General features: G+C 44.1%; 1 protein-coding gene across 4 annotated transcripts in view; it reads right to left on the bottom strand.

Annotated features, from left to right (window-relative positions):
* POLR3GL (RNA polymerase III subunit GL) overlaps positions 1 to 18,735 on the bottom strand; it is a 304,240-nt gene that overhangs the window by 262,499 nt on the left and 23,006 nt on the right. For 3 of the 4 annotated variants that reach the window (XM_069652578.1, XM_069652595.1, XM_069652604.1), the window contains exon 2: positions 13,550 to 13,840. The gene's annotated coding sequence lies outside the window, so the exon portion shown is untranslated. Of the gene's footprint in view, positions 1 to 10,360; positions 11,220 to 13,549; positions 13,841 to 18,735 lie in introns of those variants that run through there. The other variant, XM_069652587.1, reaches the window with a different exon arrangement.

The raw sequence follows: 18,735 nt of genomic DNA on the forward strand, positions 1-18,735 counted from the left end.
CCTGCCTATAAAGGGCGCGCGCAGCGTCCGTTGCTCAGTTCCGTTTTGTAGCCCATAATAATTCTTTCTGGACTAGACTAATCACCCTGAAGGAGCATAAGCTGCAACAAAAGGGGAAGTAGAACTGCGGGGATGGATGGGAGGGTCGATGAGGAATACGTCGGAGGAACATCCCGTCGAAAGAACGTTACAAGGTAAGAAGTAACTTGTTCTTCGAAGGGATTGTGTCCTCCGACGTATTCCTCATCTTAGATAGGCTCCCATAGCAGTATTCTATTATCCGAGGAGGGAGTACTGACTTCATGCTGTCTTCTATTGATGAATAGAATGCAGTACAGCCCTTCCAAACCTAGTCTCTTGACTGGAGGAGGAATCCAAGTTGTAAAATCGTGTAAAGGTATGGACAGACGACCATGTAGCGGCCGCACAGATGTCTTTAACCGGCACACCTCTTTTGAGGGCCGATGAAGCTGCAATACCTCTGGTCGAATGAGCCCTAAGGTTTTGAGGGGGCTCTTTCCCTGCAAGTTTATAACATTCCAGAATGGCTAGAATGATCCATCTGGAAATGGTCTGCTTAGTTATTGGTAACCCCAGCTTGTGACCTGTGTAACCTACAAACAGCTGGTCTGCCTGTCTTATCCTGGCTAGTCTACTGATGTAAAAACTTAAAGCCCTTCTAGGGTCTAGCCTGTGTAACCTCTCTTCCTCTTTCCCCGGATGAGGAGGAGGATAGAAAGATGGTAGGGTAATCTTCTGAGTGATATGGAATTCCGAAACCACCTTTGGGAGGAAATTAGGCTTCACTTGCAGGACAACTTTGTCTTTGTGAAATATTGTGTGAGGGGGTTTACAAGAAAGTGCTTGTAATTCGCTCACCCTTCTAGCAGATGTAAGTGCTATTAATAAAACAGTTTTAAGGGTAAGGAATCTTAACGAACAAGAATGGAGTGGTTTGAAAGGTGTGCCCATCAGGAAAGTTAGTACTAAGTTTAAATCCCATAGGGGAACTTGGAATGGTCTTGGGGGATAAACATTAGTTAACCCCTTTAGAAACTGTATTACCAAGGGTAATTTGAAATAGGATGGTTCTTCCGCAGTGCGCTTAAAGATGGATAGCGCTGCGAGATAGCCCTTAATGGTGCCAACTTGAAGGCCTGAATTCGCCAAATATAGAAGGAAGGACAAAACCATTGGTGTACCACATGAAAAAGGGTCGATATTCTGTTCTCTACACCAGCTGCAAAATCTGTTCCAACGGCAGCGGTATAAAGACTTTGTTGCTGGCCTCCTTGCCGAAAGCAACACCTCCATAACATCATCAGGGAGGTCCCAATCCTTGTACCTCAACCTTTCAGAAGCCAAGCGTGAAGGTTGAGGGTTTTGATGTCTGGATGGAGAACCTGACCTCCCTTCTGTGAGAGTAGGTTCTCTCTGAGTGGAAGTCGAATTGGAGGGCAGATGGACAAGTCTAGAAGGTCCGGGTACCACGTTCTCCTGGCCCAATCCGGGGCAATTAGGATCATGGTTCTCCGGAATCTTCTCAACCTCCTGATCATTTGAGGAATGACAGGGACCGGTGGGAACGCGTACAGAAGCTGAAACTCCCAGTCCACTATGAACGCGTCTCCCAGAGCTCCTCTCGGGGGAAATTCCCTTGAGCAGAACAGATCGCATTTCCTGTTGACGCTGGTGGCGAACAGATCCACCTGAGGGGTTCCCCAAAGGGCGAAGATCTCTTGAAGGACTTCCTGAGCTAGTTCCCACTCGTGGGAGACTGTGCTCTGCCTGCTCAGAGCGTCCGCTGTCAAGTTCTTCTCTCCGGCTAGGTGAACTGCCGATAGAGAGATTCCTTCTTGGATTACCCAAAACCAGAGCTGCATCGCCTCTCTGCACAGGGGTAGTGATCCTACGCCTCCTCTTTTGTTGAGGTAATGCATGGCCACTGTGTTGTCCGTCATTATCAGGACGTTTTTCCCTTGTTCAGCTGGCAGGAACGCCTTCAGCGCAAGTCTGATGGCTCTCAGCTCTAACAGGTTGATATGTAGTCTGGACTCCGATGGAGACCAACGACCGCTGATGGTCAAGTCGTTGGCGTGGGCTTCCCGCCCCGTGAGTGAGGCATCCGTGACTACTGTTATCTCCGGCCAGGGTTGCCAAAAATGTTCTCCTTTCAGAATGTTCTCCTGACAGGCCCACCACTGAAGGTCTCGAGCTACTCTGTCGGGAACCTGAAGAAGATCTGTCATTCTCCCCGAGAATTGTGACCACTGAGTCCTCAGTGCCCACTGGAGGGATCTCATTCTCAGGCGAGCCTCTGGCACTAGGAAAATGCAGGATGCCATGAGGGCTAGCAACCTCAAAAAGTCGAAGGCTGGGAGACGTTGGGCATGTTGAAACTTGGTCACCATCTGTAGAATATCTTGAGCCCTCACCTCTGGTGGCAAGGCTTTTCCCAGGGAAGTGTCCAGGATCGCTCCTATGAACTGGAGTCTCTGCGATGGTATCATTTGTGACTTCTTTAAATTGAGGGAGAAGCCCAGTCTGTGAAGGGAGTGGCACACGTGATTTAGTTGGATCTGAGCTTGTTCTGAAGAAACAGCCCTGATCAACCAATCGTCCAGGTAGGGGTAGACGTGAATCCCTTCCCTTCTTAGACTTGCTGCCACTACCGACATTAACTTGGTGAAGACCCTCGGGGCAGAGGTCAGCCCAAATGGCAGCACTCGAAATTGATAGTGAGAGTTGCCAATTGCAAACCTCAGGTATTTCCTGTGTTTGAGATAGATAGGCACATGGAAATAAGCGTCCTGAAGGTCTAGAGATACCAACCAGTCCTGGAACTGAAGGGCCTGGAGGATCTGAGAAAGAGTGACCATCTTGAATTTGTCTTTTCTGAGGAATTTGTTCAATTCTCGCAAGTCCAAGATGGGTCTCAGTCCTCCGTCTTTCTTTGGAATGAGAAAGTAAGGGGAGTACCAGCCCTTGTTCCTCTCCGCTACAGGTACCGGTTCTATGGCACCTTTCTCTATCAGGTCCAAAATTTCCTGCAAGAGGAGCGGATTTGGAGCTTTCTGAGAGCTGATCCCCGGTGGATGACTCTGAGGTATATGTAGGAAAGGCAGGCAGTAACCTTGGGCAACTGTTTCCAATGCCCAAGCATCTGACGTGATAGCCTGCCATACCGCCAGATGTTGAGTCAACCTGCCTCCTACAGGTGTCCTGTGAGGGAAGTCCTCAGAGTGGTTTTGGGGCGGCTGATGCAGATGTCGATGGTAAAGAGGCACCTGCTGTTGCTGCGGCTTTTGAATATCTACCCCGTCCACCTCGGGTAGTTCTTCTTTGTCCCCTTTGAGCCGGTCGTCCTCTACCTCTTCCGAATGCGGAGTAGAAGCGAAAGGACTTGCCCCTCGCAGAGGTTCCTGTGGGACGAAAAGGAGTTTGACGGATTTCAGCTCCTAGGGATTTTGCTGCTGCTTTTGAAGTTTGCAGTTTTTCTAAACTGTCATCCGCCTTTTTCCCGAACAAAGAAGAGCCATCGAATGGCATGTTCAAGAGCCTGGCTTGCACATCTGGGGCAAAACCAGACTTTCTCAACCAAGCGAATCTCCTGGTTGATGTACTTGCCGCCATTGCTCTGCTGATACAGTCAGCCGAATCAATGCCCGTCTGGAGGGATTCGCACATAGCGTCTTTACCGTCCTGTATAATATTCAGGAACGCATCCCTTTCTTCTCCCTCCGGGATGCAGTCAGCCGCTGTAGAAGCACACTCCCAAAGTGTATGGCTGAACCTAGCAAGGGTGCAAGTAGCATTAACAGATTTTAACGCCATGCTACATGCTGAAAAGACTTTCTTTGCCATAGCATCATATTTTTTATCGTCCCTGTCCTGTGGGACGGTAGGATAAGCCGTCTTGACATCAATAGAGGATGCTGCCTGTACCACCAGACTTTCTGGGGATGGGTGTTTAGACAAAAACTCTGGGTCTGTAGAGGATACCCTGTACTTAGTAGACAGTTTTTTATTTACTGCTGGTACGACATCTGGGGTTTCCCAGTTTGTCATGACCTTCCTCTGAAGAGCTTTATGAAAAGGCACCACAGGATCCTCCTGTGGGCCTTTGTCAAGAATATCCGTGAGGTCATCTTGTTGGAAAGATTGTGAAGGTGCAGACCACCCCATGAACTCTGTGATCCTGGCCATTAAGGCTCTATAGGGGGTTTCAGCATGCTCCCCCGGGTCTGGCCTAGCAATCTCCACCTCAGGGGAAGTGTCTAACCCACTTGCCTCATGTAAGGAATCATGAAGATCCTTTAACCTGCGTTCTTCAGAGGAAAATTCCTCTCTAATTGGGGTTACAGGTCCCTGCAACTCAAATGTGTCTTCCTGTTCAGACAATTCACCCTCTTCCAAAATTGAGGACATAGTTCTCAATTGTTCTGAACTCATAAAGGGAGTAAATCCCATTTCCAGTGCAGAGGGTGCCGAGCTTGTCATTATCGGCCTCGAAAACGTCGATGTCGTCGACGCCGACGTCGAAGGCTTCGAGCGTGGCGTCGAAAACAAAGGCGGAGGCTTCGATGACCTCGACAGAATTGGGATTCTACTCGACAATCTCGAAGCCATCGCCATCGAGGACCTGGGGATAGTCACTGGGTGTGTCGTGACCGTGACTTTTCTTGGCGTCGACGCCGGTGTCGAAGCTGGCGTCGAGTCGACAGACCCGTGTGTCGAAGGTTCCTTCGACAACGGCGTCGAAGACACCGACCTCGGCGTCGACGGAACCCTCGTCGACGGCGTCGACGGAACCTTCGAGGAAGGTTTGGAGGTCATAGTCCTACTCGAGGGTTCGAGACGCGCTCGAGAGGTTTCCTTCGCCGGGTACTGCGACTCGCGGCGTTTTTGACCTTCGGGTCTTTCGACCAGAGCATCGCTCTCGGCAGTCTTCGAGGGGGTCGAGGCCGCTTTCTCGAAGACGCTCATCATATTTTTGCGGAATTCCTCCCATTCAGCCCGGGAACTATGTTTCGTGGGGCAAGGGATTCTTTTTGGCGAAACAGAGGAAGACTGAGAAGGGGATCTTCGACGTCTCCTCTTCGAGTGCTTCGATCTCGAGGAGTGATGGGACCCACTCCGAGACCTGGAGCGCGAATGGTGACGAGGAGACGAATGTCTCGACTTCGTCGACGAAGAAGAAGTTTTAAAAGTCTTACCTTTCTCCAGCTTCCCCCTACGCTCCTTCAGGGCTTTAGCTGTCATGGACATACAGTCCTCGCACTCCGAACAATGATGTTCGGCTCCCAAACACCACAGACAAACTCTGTGAGGGTCAGTCAGCGACATCTTTTTCCCACAATCTCGGCATTTTTTGAAGCTGGATCGAGGAGTTGTCGGTTCCGACGAGGAAGCCATCGAGTACGGATTGAATAACTCGAGGTAAATAGGATTAATCTGACAAGAACTGAGCAACGGTATTCCGAGGCACTGAGTAAGCGCGGAAAAACGGAACTGAGCAACGGACGCTGCGCGCGGCCTTTATAGGCAGGATGATGTCGACGTCGATACGGTGGCTGTCGAGGGACATCGACTCGGAGGACGTCGACGCGCAGCGCCCTCTAGAGAAAAATTTTTCCGAGGCCAGCAGAGCTGGAAGGAGATATCTAAGATGAGGAATACGTCGGAGGACACTATCCCTTCGAAAGGGAAACACTGGCCAGAATGGTTACAAGACTTTAAGCTAGATGGCCATATAGCATCCATGGTTTACAAACAGTTGGAGAAATACAAAGAACCAAATAAAGAGTTACTTTTGAAATGGTCAAAAGTGTTAGGATCTGAGATGAGTGATACCCGATGGATGAATTTATGTAAAAATGTGGCATTAACGTCTTTAAATCTAGGCGAAAGAAGTAGATAAATCAAAATCCTGAACCATGTATTCTGGACTTCGCAAAAGCTATATGTACGCAGATTAATTCAATCAGAGGCCTGCAGGAGATGTCAACATGATGTTGGCACATTCAAACACATGATCTGGGAATGCAGCAGCTTGCGAACCTATTGGAGAGAAATTACACTCAGAGTGAATACGGTTCTGCTTCTAGATGAAGATTATGATTACTCAAGGATTATTCTTGGGGAAGATGATCAAGTGGAGGATCTATTTTATCCTCAACCGTGTTGGTTTTTCAGAGCCTGCAACTGTGCCAAAAAGGTTATTCTTAGGAAATAGAGAAGTGAGGAAATAGCAGCTGTGACTGAATGGATGCAGGACTTGTATCAAGGATGGAGAGAATGATTTACTACAGATACAAGAAAATAAGCTTGTTTGAACAAATATGGGATTTCTAGAATTGTAAATATTGATTTTAAAGTATTTCCTGTTAATCTATTCTGGCAAATACAATGTTGAGTGACCTAACTGTGAAGAAGTGAACTGTTATTTTATATATATAAGTTGTTATGTCTAAACGTTATTGTTATTTTTGTTTCGATTAAAACTTTAAAAAAATGTAAATACAAAAAAACCCAGAGATTTTGCAGTATTAACAAAATCACTAGAGGGTCCAGCAATCTTAGCATCAACAAAAACCATTTGGAATAAACAGTGGGCATGAAAAAAACTGCAGTAATTCAGTTTTGTCTGTGTTTAATTAAAAAGAATAAGAGTGCATCCATGCTTCAATAACATGTAAACAGTTTCATAGTTGCCACATATCGCTTTCAGGTAGATTTCGGAGATACAGTTGTGTGTTGTCTGCATACTGATACATGGACACACAATGTTTCTTGACTAAAAATCGCAGTTGTTCTATATATAAATTAAAAAGCATTGGTGATAAAATGGACTACTAGGGAACACCAAAAGGGTCTAAAAAAAGCATCAGAACAAACTTCAGCCAATACTAGCATCTGATTTCTTAAATATAAAATGAGCGTAACCAGGCAAGAACTACGTTTTCAATCCCCATTTGGTCTGCCAACATTTTTAGAAGGGCCTTATGATAGGTAGTGTTGAATGCTGCCAATAAATCAAGTAAAATCAGCCAGCAAGCCTCTCCATCATCTAACACTTTATAAACATTGTAAAAGATCTCTAATGTAGATGTCTTGGTACTACAACCCAAACAAAATCCTGATTGAAATGGGGCAAACACATTTTGTTCAGCGAGCCAGTTATTCAATTGTTCAGAAAATACTCTTTCCAGGAATTTCATGAGGAAAGGCAGTGAAGTTACTGGTCGATAATTAGAAAGATAATCAATGTTGGGGTAACCTTTTTAAGAGCGGGAACATGCTCTGTTTTAAGTCAGGAAAATGAACCACCTCAAGTGATAGGTGCACAAGTTTCAGAAGAAAATGGAATAAATATCGAAAAGTGATCTCCAATTACAGGGCAAAAATGATCAGCAAAATAAGTAGTTCTAGTGCCAGACAACAGAGTGAGTTTGTGGTCCTCTGGCATAATAAAGAGCCCCAAGTGGCCATAGTTTTACTATGTAAAACAGGGAGTTTAGAAAGCAACTTTGGAATTATTCTCCAAATCTCTAAGATCTTATCTGAAAAAACCTGGCAAAATCTTGGCATTTCAAGGTTAGCGGCTGAAAGTGTTTAGTTAGTGCTTTTTTTTATCACTTTTATTAGCGCAAACCATGATTTTGGTTGGCTTGCAGCAAATTCAATAGCCAAGTTGAAATAAGCAAATTCAGCTTTAGAAATATGAAAATAGCAGTGATGTGCATCCTTGTCCCTCTGCTCATTCCTCCTCACTTTGTGCTTGATCATTATCAATATTTGCCCCATTGACAGACTCCAGCACTGCTGGCCTCCTCGCTCATGCCCACCACACTGCCTCCTCAACAACCCCTTTCCGTCTACCCTTATTCCTTCAATCTATCCTCATCTCATTCCCCATTTTATCTATCTTTTACATACTTCTCTTGATACCGCTTCTTTCCCTCTTCAGTTAAACATGCTATAATCTTACCTATCATAAAAAACATCTCTTGACCCTGCTTCACCTGGTAACGTTTGTCCCATTTCTCATCTCCCATTTATTTTCTAACTTTTTGAGCAAGCCTTTCATTCACAGGTTTCTTCCTACCTGACTCTCTACTCTCTCCTTCCCCTCTTCAGTCAGGGTTACGGCTGTCCCACTCTACTGAGACTGCCCTCCTTCGCTTCACTAACTCTCTTTTTTCTTCTTGCCACCAGAGGCAATTTTCCATACTAATTTTTCTGGATCCGTCCACGGCTTCCGACACTGTTAAATATTCTCTCCTACTATCATCACTCTCTTCTCTTGGTTTTCAGGTTCTGTCCTCAGCTGGTTCAGTCCCATCTGTCAGACCAATCTTATTATGTTCTCTGGTCTGGTGCCATTTCGACCTCCATCCTCTACTTCACGGGGTTCTGCAAGGTTGTGTTCCTGGTCCTTTATTGTTCATAATGTGTACCGTTCGTCTGTCTGCACTTCGGTCTTCGTTCAGTTTATTGTGTCATTTCTATGTGGATGACACACAAATCTTTCATTTATTTCCTTTTCTGATTTTCTCTGTCTTGTGGATGGCTTCTTATTTTCTCCATCTTAACACTGCTAAAACCGAGCTACTCTTCTTTCCTGTAAATACCCGACCTCAGCCCCCGTCCTCTTTACCCCAGTCCTCCCTCACATTCTTATCTTCTGCCAATAACCTGTGTGTTATCTCTGAGCTTTCTCTATATTTCTCCTCTCACATCTCTAACACGCTCACATCTGCCGCTTTCAACTTTATAACATTTGACGTGCCCACTCCTTGTTATCTTTCTTTGCCACTGAACTCCTCATTACATCTCTCATTTTTATACCCATCTTGATGATCGCCGCTTTGCTGTTTGGTCTCCTTATCTTGTTCTGTCTAAAACTCTGCAATTTGGCTTCTCTTTTCTCTTCTCAAACACATATCTATTACTGGAAGAGACTCTCCCGTTGGGCAAAAGGACTCCTGTTCCTGTGAGAAACTCCCTAGAGTACATTCCAACAATACCTCTGTCTATCTTACAAAGATATATGTGAGGAAAATATCAGCATATGTTATCGTCAACAGAAAACAGTGAATATTCCCCTTAACTGAGACGAGAAGGATGACATGCAGAGAAGAGAAGCCGCTGGAGAAAGGGAAAAGGGAACATAGCACTGCACCGGGGAAGTCCCATGGCTACATACGGTATGAAATGGAAGGAGACTGCAGAGAGAAGCCCGGTAGTTACGATTTGGCTCGAACGCTGGCACAGAGGAGAGACTGGAACGCGCGGCATGCTGCTGATGTGAGGAAGCGAGAAGCTGACAGACGTGCTGCGTCTGATGACACCAAAAAGGAGAGAAAGTGGTGACGTGACCAAAATACAGCCGTGGTAGACCTGGTGTCCTGAAACCAATGCTATTACCACTCTGCAACTTCCAAAGTGGAACGAGTCGGTATCCAAAGTACAGAGGAGCCACCATATATGACGGCAAAAATGGAGAGAGTGTACGAAGACGTGAAGCCAACCTGAAGAAAAGAGGCATTCTCAAGCGAATAAGAAACCTGGTAAGATTATCCCTAAATGCAACAGTTAAAAGGGGAAACGAGAGACTCGGGAAGGGAGGCCAACTAGAATAATTATTTGAATGCTCATGCTCGTACCAGTAAAGGTAAAGAGACTGCATTATTAAAGTCCAGGGAAAAAAACAAGAATCATTATGAGAACAATCATACTCGTCCCAGTCACAGAGAAAAACCTCTCAGAGCAATTCATAGAAGAGTGAATGAGAATCATTGTTGGAATGATAATAGAAAAATAAGTCAAGACCAAGGAAGTCTAGTTAAAGAAGAAAATTCAGATGTAACATAAAAGTTTGAAGATACGGTTGGAACAGAGAAGAGGACAAGTCTCAGGGAGACACCAGAGGCTGTAAACTGTATAAAGAGGAAAAGAGTGACAAAATAGAGAATCATAAGTATTGGATAATCTTACAATGGGAAAAGAAAATAACGATGAATAAGAAAGATTGCCAATAAAAGAAACAAAGTAACAGAAGCCCATTGCCAAACAAAACAGGAATCAAAGTCCCACAGGGTATTGAAGGAACTACATCAATTGATAAGAACAGTCACCAAAGACTATTTGAGGATAAAATATTGAATTGAAGTTTGGAAGAATCAATAGCCCAGGAGAAGGGAGCCATTCTATTATTTATTACATTAATTGTAGGGTCAGAATGCGTTAGTTTGGATGATGGACCGATTCTGTTAAGACATTCACTGACTGACGAGCACCTAATATTAGTTATGTTAAGTAGGGATGCCTCATAATATAGGGAAAGATAGGGGTTTACCTTTTTCTTTAATACATCCATCAGTGAAATGGATTATCAGAGTCTGCATCCTTCTTTTCGTTTTGGTGGAAAATTGCAAAAATAAAATCACGAATTCCCATAATGTCGAACAAGAGGTGTCCCCCGCTTGCCTTGTTCACCATTATGGGACTTCTTCACGCAGCTCTGCAGAGCCCGTCCCGATACGTTCTAGGTGCAGTATCACCCTCTCTGAGTCACGCGGCCGCCTTCAGGATATTCCAAGGCACACAGCTCAGCTTCTCCATGCCACCCTCTTCACCTTTCCTGCGTCATCTTGGCTCAGCGTCCGCTGGCTTCTTCCCCAGCAGTGGTTTGAACTTCCCGGGCTCCATTGACACATTTCTCTGGTCCTTCTTCTCTTTTTATTAGACAACACTGGGTCCTCCCAAGCGTAGACTCACAGTCCTTTGTTTTTTTCACTTGAGTACTTGTGGCTCCTTGGTCTATCTTCTTTGTCCCAGTGTGGTTGGCTGCCAACCACTGAGTACTCTCTATGGTCCTCACATTCTTCTTCTTCACAGTACAACTGGCCTGATGAGGTGGATTCTTGGGGACACTGCAGTAACAGAGAGTAACTGGTTTGGATTGACTTGTGTGGTCATCAGATATTCTTGTCGACTCCTCATAAAGGAGTCTACAGAGTTCCTTGATAGAACAGGAGTCCTTGTCCCCAAGAGGGGAGTCTCTCCCTGTGAGGTCCTGCTTTCTGCCACCCTTAGGAGGAATATCACCTGGTGGGCTCACCTCCAAAGCCTCACAGAGATCTGGGGAGAAGTAATGAGATCCCGTGAATCGTCACGAATAGCTAAATGTATTCCGATTTTCCAAGTAAACCCTTTGAACACATGAATAAAAACATAATTTCAAAAACAATGTGATTGTTTTTAATGACACTTTCTTGGTCTTCCACATCTCCTATATTTGAAATTGTATGACTTTTTTAGCCACTTGAGGAAGATTCCCAGACATCACCTTGTACATCTTTTTTTTTTAACAAAATGTCTCCATAATCCTGTGTTTACAATCAAAAATGCCCTTCCAGAATAAGGAAAAGAAGAGTCTAAGACATAGCCCTGGGTTAACACATTCTCTTCCTGTCTTCCTCTGTAATACCAAAAAGAGCCCTCCCCTTTGATTTTGAAAATCACACAGCTCTGTGACCGCAATTTGTCTTCTTCACTTGCTGAAAGTTGTGTAGTGATCGTGTAAGATGTTAGGCCACTGGGAAACAAGATGGCAGACACAGAATTATGTACCTCTACTAGTTGCTGCAGGACTGTAAGCGATGTGGGCGGCCCAGTTGTATGTTAGACATGAACAATTCTAAATGTCTATATGAGAAGATATATGGCTTGTTTAAAGATAATTGTTTTCAGAAGCATGTACATGTGCGTCAGCAAACTGTGCCTGGGCCAATTGAGCCAGATATACTACATAGTGAAACAGGTCCATTGGGAATGGTCTCACTGGATCTGCATGTGTGCAGATTGCTCCACATATGTAAAAATTGCACTACAGCCGTAAAATGTGCACAATTTGTTTGCAGATCTGCAAATGTATGGGAAGTGGAAGATGTTCATGTATGGGCAGCGGAGGATCTTGCGCCATTAGCATATACTTTGCATATGAAAAAATCGGTGTGTTTGGAGAAGTGTTTAAAGCATTGGCAGGCAACGCAAAGCAGGATCATATTTCAAAACACAGATGGCGCATCCAGATTTACAAAAAATATGAAATCATCTGCTCCTGTAGCAAATGTACCAGGTCCAACCTGGAGTAAGTCAGATGGGAAAACGAGCAAAAACAAGTTTACGTTTTGTGAAATTTTCCCAAGAAAGTGGTTCACTTGCTCCAAAGTTTAACACCTCTTAAGAAAACGCGCAAAAATATGTTTCCCACATTTGACGTTGCCACTTTTACATTTTAATGTTAGTGCTTGTGTCTGGTGATTTGCTGTTTTTTGTGCATTAGGTCCATTTACAAGGGCAAAACACAGTAATGTCAAATTGTGTATGTCGCTTTTGCAATTTGCATCTACTGTATTTTCACAAGCAAAAATCTTTCTTTATGAATCTGACTCTTAGCCTTCTTTCAACCCATTTATATTTACTTAATCCACAGCCTATATTCAGACCACCCCTACTGAACACATAATTCAGGGACACTGCCTTTCTAGGTAAAGAATCATTGCTGGAATTTTAACCCAAGTAGAGTTTCTCTGCGACGTCGTAGCAATAATAATTGCGAAGACCAAAGTGTTTCTGCTGTGCGTGTGAATGATAACAGGATCTTTTAAATCACCTTGCACATAGCCTCTGCAATGAGGCTTTGTTGACTGTTTCCCACCATTATAGTTACAAGACTGGCCTCCACAATACAAGGACATCCCACAGACTTTTCAGGGCCATCTCATAACCATGCTTCCACTAATTCCAGTCCTTCCTTCCAAGGTACTAGACGCTGCCATCAGTGGGTGTCTTTTTAATGCGGAAATGGCTTATTATCCCCCTTTCTAGATCGGCACTTTTTCTGATTCACAGGCTACCATTACAGTTACACCCCTACTTATACAATCACATTCATTCTACTTCAACCCTATTGTATCTTACACATTTTTTAGAACTTTGGGCCACTCTCCTATTCCCTCTTCTCCCTGCAGTCTCACTTTTGCCGTTTTTCCATCTTCTTCCTCCACAGACTACATGCAGCCTGGTTATCTCAGCCAGTGGCACAATATGCCAAATACCGGCACTTCAAGACCACTCCGGCTGTGATAGGCGCAGTATAAAAGCTTCATGACATAAGTGTCCCGCTGACAGAAAGAAGTCAAAAAAAGTTGAACGCACACATATTTCACCACTGTCAAAATCACCTAGTTAGCCCATCTTTACAGGCAAACAGAAGTCTCTACTTCAAATGATTAAATTGCATCTTCATTAAGAAATCATCACTTCTACCGAATGCTTTTTTAATAGGGATATTGTGAGTTTTGACAGCAACAAGTTAATCAGGTGTAATGTTATGTTAATATGCTTTTGTATTGTGTCCTGGTAACATTGGTAGCATCTTATTACATTAGGGACATATAAACAAAAAAACGTAAGGCCTGTTCATGAACAGTAACACGCTGCTTTTCTTTCATTGACAAAATACTGAAACATACTACACCTTGGTAAAGACTGGAACATCCAAGAAAATGCTGGAAACCAAGTATGCTCACTATGTGCTGCAACAGGTGGAAAATTGGCCAGATTAGACAGTTCGCTTCTGCCGTCGCATTATGGGAATCTTGGTGAATTGGTAATACATTTCAATATCGCAAAAGGAAGATCCTCTGCTCGCTGCCATAAACTAATGGTGCGCAACGTCCATTCTGCTTTCTACCAGTGTGCACTGTGAATTTTGAAATCGAGAGTTTCGCCATCGTTTCTTTTGACCTGTTGGTGCTAGAGAAAACGCCTGAATAAATAAACAAAGGAAAAAGAAATGTTCAATTAATAGAGAAAGTAGTAGCCACAACAGTTTATGTTTCCAGAAAGAGGGATCAAGCACCACCATTCAAGCAAAATCAGCATTGGCGTATAGAAAACAACTGACCACACTCATGTATTGTGCTAGATAAGAACTAACGTATAGAATACAACTGCTCTTACGTCACAAAAAGGTCTAACAAGTCGTCTTGCTGAAAGGTTCTTCCCTCTCATATGCTTTCTATTAGCACAGTAAGTGTCATATTTAAATTCTTAACTCATATAAAATTGTTATCATTACATGTCTTAAACAGATACAGGCACAGTCGTAATGCCTGCTGTACATAGGTTGTTAAAGGTACCCACCTTAAAGACAACTGTGGTATGACGCAAGTCACATGTGGCGGGGTTGGTCCAGCTGCTACCAGATGGGCCTACCAGAGGGAGGATGCTGAGGGATCCAGGCAAGATTACTGTCCCCACAGTGATGTGGAATTGCTTGCAGGCACTTAAGGAATACAATTCGTAGCAACCCCCACACGTCAGGAATATTGTGGCTGCAGACCAAGACGCCCAGCATTCACGCAGCGAGCGTGGAGCACTGCCAGGTCGCTAACAATGCACAGAGGAGTTACAAGATGGCACTGTATGTGATGGCGGTTATATAACCATACCATTCTTAATTAGACATAATAGAATCCATTGCACAATAAACCAATCACAAACCTGACCAATAATCATACGACAAGGGCAATTATGACTCCTGAGATGAATACCCAATCCCAGTAAAAGAACATATGGAGAATAACCAATTAGAGTCAAACTTTGAAGGCACTCTAGAGTTCCATGGCTATCAAAAGGCCTGGAAACGTTCATTCAGTGTCTTGGATCTGGAGAAAGGAGACATGCTTGATGATGCTCCCTTGATCAGGGGAGGCTGCTAAAGAGAGGGGTGCTGGAAGAACTACTGCATGGAGAAAGTAAGTGCAAGCCTGGAGAGGATGGAAGGAGCATTGAGAGCTGCTAAGCACTGGAAGCCCTGGAGGAGGAACGCTAAGCAGAAAAGGCCATCACCCCAGGCAGGTCCTAGGGGGAATTGGAGTGCTGGAGCCGAAGGCTAGAAGAATGGTCTTTTTTGCAACAACATCTCGTGCTAATGAAGGTCCCTAACACACAGGCTGTGGGCTTAAGTCAGGATATTCATCAGAAAATAGTGAAAAGCAATGCTTGTGTATTTGTGTGCATAAGTCAGAACGCCTGGGGCATGTGGGTGGATGCAATGTTGTTGCTTGCATTTTGAAGGTCACTGAGAATACATTACGTTGCCCATCCTTTGCATTTGACATTTGATGTGTACTCCAGTATGATGGGGCTGAGGGGTCTACATTCAATGGCACTACTGTCTAAGTTGCCTTACCAATACGCTTTTTTCATGCCCGCCATGTAACACGATTTCGTAGTTTGCTTAGAATCAATAAGCTGAAGGTAAAGCTCCCACTTAGCACCCAACTCATGATTGGGCTGACACTTAAATGTGGCAGTAATAGCTTACTGCGGCATTTAAGGGCTACAGCCCAACTCATGATGAGGCCCAAAGACTTGTAAATATAGTTTAAGGATTTTATTATTTGAACTGGGAGCATTTACGGTGGTAAGTACCCAAAGAATAACTCCACTTTATGTTGCTTTGTTAACATAGCCTGTGCCTTGCTTGCTTTAGAATAATCAGCATGTGTAGACTTCGTAGAGAGCCTTTAGGAGTTTTGTCCAATCCTAATCCTATGTCATCTGCCACTAAATAGAAACCTGTTGAATCACACTTTAAGCGTGACTTTTATTCATTTATTTTTGCATTTGTAGCAGCGCACTGAGCCCTCAGGCATCTAAGCGCTAGGTAAATTAGCGAAAGGGGGAAAGGGTGTACATGTAAAGTAAACAGGGAAGACAGGAGGATTACGTTCAAGACGTTCAGCAGTGAGACAGTGTCTTGGCTGGTGGTCGGTCAAAATACCGAAAATAAAATCTCGAACTACAAAAATCTCGAATACAAAATCCCGAAAAAAAATATCGAATTATTTATTTATTTATTTATATGTGTTTTTGGGGTCAGGTAAGTAAAAAAAAAAGGGTTAAAATAAAAAAGAAATAGAAAAAAGGGGGGTTGGGGGGGAAGCCCCCCATTTCGAGAAAAAAACCTCATAAAAAAAATTCGATATTTTTTTTTTCGGCCTTTTGTTTTCGAGATTTTTGTTTGAGATTTTTGTTTTCGGTATTATCACTATAAACCGTCTTGGCTCTGAGGAGTTTAGGTGAAAAGCCAAGTTTTCAGGTTTCTCCTAAAGGTCCAATAGGAGGGTTCCATTCTCAAGAACATGGGGAGAGAATATTCCACCGCTTGGCGGCAATGACAGGGAAGCTGGGCACTTTGAGCAAGTGTCCGTGTGAGGATCTAAGTGGACGAGAGGGGATGTATTTTTCCACACGCCGAGAATGGTAGGCCGATGCAGTTTCGGAGAGGCACTTGAAGTTGATTTGCTCTCGAATCGGTAGCCAATGGGCGTCTTTTCTGGCTTCTGAGACATGGGCGTGTTTGGTAAGGCTGAAGGCAGCATGGTGGGCATTGTTTTGGATAATTTGTAGCTTTTTCAGGTTGTGTTCCGAGGTGCCAGCAAAGAGGGCATTGCAGTAGTCGAATTTGGCCCCAGTGATGGCTGTGGCAATTGTGAGGCGATTAGGTACGCAGAGGATAGGTTTACTGGCATTGATCAGTTTGGATGCGTGGAAGGCAGCGCAGGAGCTGGAGTTAACTTGACGTGAGAGGTTGAGTGAAGCATCCAGATAGATACCCAGAGTTTTGGCGGCGAGTGAGATGGGGATTAGGTTGCCGTCGATGATGAAAGTTTTGTAGCCTGAATCCAAGTTGCAGAGAGTGGTGAGGAGCCAACATTGAGAATCTCGGTTTTATCATCGTTTCAGCATAACATGTGTGTTGCCATCCAGTTATGGACGATGTTGTACTGAGTAGATGGTTGCAGTGTCTTGGGGGTAAGAGCTTGAGAGTGGGAGGAGAATTTGGGTGACATCGGCGTAGTTTGTGTAGGAGATGTCGAGGACATCGAAAAGGGGTTTTGTATAAATGTTATACAGAGTCGGGGAAAGGCAAGAACCTGGAGGACGATGCCGCTAACTGGTGTAGGTGAGGCGGCACGATCGTCCATGAAGACCCGAGAGGATCTGTCTGTTAGGAAGGATCTGATCCAGTCAGTGGCTGCAGGAGAGAAGTTTGCTGTGGTGCTGAGGTGATCGCAGAGAAACTGATGGTTGACTAGATCAAACGTGTCTGAGAGATCCAGCATGAGGAGCATGGCAGGTTTACCTGTGTCTTTGATGTCGTCTACTTGATTTTTCAGATCGAGCAGGGCAGTTTTCTTGCTATGTCTTTTGCAGAAGCCTGATTGACGGGTGCCTAGGATGTGGTTGGCTTCAAGATATTGTTGTACCTGGATGTATGCTGCACGATCGAGGATCTTTAGGATGAAGGGCACTGTCACGGTGGGAAGGTAGTTGGTAGGGATGGAGAGGTCGAGGGAGTTTTTTTTGTATCGGGTTTATCCATGCTTCTTTCAGGGATGCTGGAACAGTTTTTGTGGAGAAGGAGGCGTTGATTATGGCTGTGATAATGGGTGTGTGTGACTCTGCGCAGTGTTTGAAGTTGGAGTCCGGGCAGGCGTCGCCTTTGCAGCAAGATGGCTTGATGCTTTTGATTATGTTGGCTACTTCCAGTTGTGAGACAGGGTGAATGTCAAATGGCGTGGAGGATGGGGAGTGTGGTGCCGCAAGGTGAGAGGAGTGTGATCTTGCCTTGAGTTCCTTACATAACCCAGAAGGTCAGTAATCATAAAACAGTCAATCTTTACTTGTCAATTTAACGTTTAGGCAACACAATCTGAGTCATAACAAAACAAGGGATTTAAATAAAATAAGAATTTATAGTGCTATTTAGATTTTGTTTATTAACCACATTTGAAGAAAGCTGTTTTTGGTTGACAGCATGCTTCAGTCTAAATGATTTGAGACTGATGAAGCTCAGGGTGTGGATAATATTAAATAGTCTGAAACGCATCTATGACTGCTTAGCATATCTGAGATATACATCCATCTGGTTCTAGAAGAATGGTCTTTTTTGCAACAACCTCTCGTGCTGATGAAGGTCCATAACACACAGGCTGTGGGCTTAAATCAGGATATTCATCAGACAATAGTGAAAAGCAATGCTTGTGTATTTGTGTGCATAATTCAGAATGCCAGGGTCATTTGGGTGGATGCAATGTTGTTGCTTGGATTTTGTAGGTCACTGAGAATACATTATGTTGCCCATTCTTTGTATTTGACATTTGATGTGTACTCCAGTATGATGGAGCGGGGGGTCTACATTCAATGGCATTACTAAGTTGCCTTACCAATACGCCTTTTTCATGCCTGCCATGTAACAAGATTTCGTAGTTCGCCTAGAATCAAGAAGCTTGATCAATCCTGTGCATGTGGCGCATTAAAGTATCTTGTTTTAAATTGTCTGCACTTACAGTATGATGCACCGGGTGGGTCTAGTCTTTAAAATGTTTGCTACAATTTTATTTTCTTGTTGCATAGATCTTTTACTGCTGCTCTGTCTTTTAGTAGTTCATCTTTTTGTGACCACTAACTTGTTCTTCCTGTTTATCCTTGCCCTGTTTGGGCTGGGTTTTCTTTTTTGTTTTTTAAGTTGTTTTGTTTTTATGTTGTCAACACATCCTATGAATATGTCCTCTATGAAACCAGGACAGTGGATCACTTGAATCTGATTTCTTGGAATGGAAATGGTTTGAATAACCCTTTGAAAAGTGC

Source organism: Ambystoma mexicanum, chromosome 1p (assembly GCF_040938575.1).
Source record: "Ambystoma mexicanum isolate Mex_15411 chromosome 1p, UKY_AmexF1_1, whole genome shotgun sequence".
Lineage (NCBI taxonomy): Eukaryota > Metazoa > Chordata > Amphibia > Caudata > Ambystomatidae > Ambystoma > Ambystoma mexicanum.